The sequence below is a fragment of the Pelodiscus sinensis genome, chromosome 2 (genome assembly GCF_052426305.1).
Source record: "Pelodiscus sinensis isolate ZL-2025 chromosome 2, ASM5242630v1, whole genome shotgun sequence".
Lineage (NCBI taxonomy): Eukaryota > Metazoa > Chordata > Testudines > Trionychidae > Pelodiscus > Pelodiscus sinensis.
Window position 1 is genome coordinate 36,287,372 of NC_143053.1, and position 1,623 is coordinate 36,288,994.

The 1,623-nt window shown below is 57.4% G+C and overlaps 1 long non-coding RNA gene across 1 annotated transcript; it reads right to left on the reverse strand.

Annotated features, from left to right (window-relative positions):
* LOC142826971 (uncharacterized) lies at positions 1-1,551 on the reverse strand. Its single transcript, XR_012901280.2, has 2 exons — positions 1,353-1,551; positions 1-318 (listed from the first exon to the last, which is right to left on the reverse strand). It is a non-coding gene; the product is annotated as an uncharacterized LOC142826971 (long non-coding RNA).
* Positions 1,552-1,623: the final 72 nt, after the last annotated feature.

Below are 1,623 nucleotides of genomic sequence, written 5' to 3' on the forward strand. Positions count from 1 at the left end.
TTTCACAAGACTTCTCAGTTGTTTATTGCCTATGCTGATTGGGTGAAAGGGATGCTGGTTTCAGCCCAGAGGCTGTCGGGGTGGATATCATCCTGCATTAGGGAGTGTTATGCTCTGGCGCCTAGGGAGCCGCCTCGCGTGTCGGCGCATTCCACCAGGGGACACGCCTCATCCGTAGCCTTTGGGGCCCACGTTCCAATCCTTGAGATCTGTAGGGCAGCTCTGTGGTCCTTGGCCCATACGTTTACAGAGCACTATGCTCTCACCCAGCAGGTGCGGGAGGACTCTGCCGTGGGTGCGGCTGTGTTGGGTTCTTTCCTGTAAACAAAGCAAAGGGGGGTGGTTGAGTGGCACACAGCGTGTCATGCACCTGCTGCATCTCTCTGTCGAGTTTCGTGTTGAGTTCTGTTATAGTTCTGCATTAAAGTTCTTGTTGTCAATGAATGTCGGTGTGGGTGTTCAGCAGGGTGACTCTGACCCAGCCTCCGAGGAAGGGGTAGCTTGGTAGTCACCTCGTTTGAATGGACATGAGCAATCACTCGAAGAAGAAAACAGGGTTAATTACCTGTAACTGTTGTTCTTCAAGATGTGTTGCTCATGTCCATTTGATTCCCCCCCCCCGCGTCAGAGTTTCCGGCAAGAAGGAACTGAGGAGGGGGAGGGCTAGCAGGGGTACCTTATGCTCTGCTATAGTGGCGCCACTCCAGGGGGCGACCTGCTGCCCCGACGGGTACCACTGGAGAAAAAATGCTCCAGGAACCGTGCACGTGGTGCGCATGCACCTCGTTTGAATGGACATAAGCAACACTTCTCGAAGAACAACAGTTATAGGTAAGTAACCCTGTTTTCTGGCACAAGAAATCCCTGCTGAGCATCCACACTGCCCTCTTGCGCAAGAGAGCTTACACCTGTTAGGAAAGAGCGTAGCTCTTGCGCAAGACACCCTCTCTTACCACGCCGTACTGTACATTTCCTTGCACAAGAGCAGGCGGGCAGTGTGGCTGCTCTGTGGGGTCTTGTACAAGAACGGCTGTACTTGCACAAGAAGCTGTGAGTGTAGACAGCCTTAGAGGGAACACGTCCCCCAGCGCTCTGCCCCCGAGTTAATGTCACACACATTGGGTTAATGCAACTGCAGGATAGTTGCATGGGGGGGGGAGGGGTTGGGGGAGGGGCAAACTAATCCCTGTGTGTAGGAGGATGGTGGGAAAAGCCCTTCGAGTGGGGTCACATGACACCTTTTACTTCTGGTCCGTGTCCATCTTGCCCTGAGCATGTTACCTCCAGAGGCCTGGCTAAGGGGGGGGGGGGAGGGGTGTGGCTAACGGGGCACCACCAAAAATGATACAAACCTGCCGCCGCTGCAGCCAGGGGTCCCCGCTAGGCCAAGTCCAGCTCAACAGCGCAGCCGGCTCAGGCAGGAGAGCGCGCGGGTGTAAAATACATCGCGGACTCCCCTGGCAGCGCCTTGCCCACGGGCAGTGAGGCTGCGCGGAAGCTCGGCCCCAGCCCGCGAGCGGGAACCCCGCGCCCGATATTTGCCGCCACCGTAGCTCCCGCCTTCCGCCTTCACGCCGCGGCCCCGCCCCCGCGGGCAGCCCGGGTCGGGCAGCGGCTTTCAGC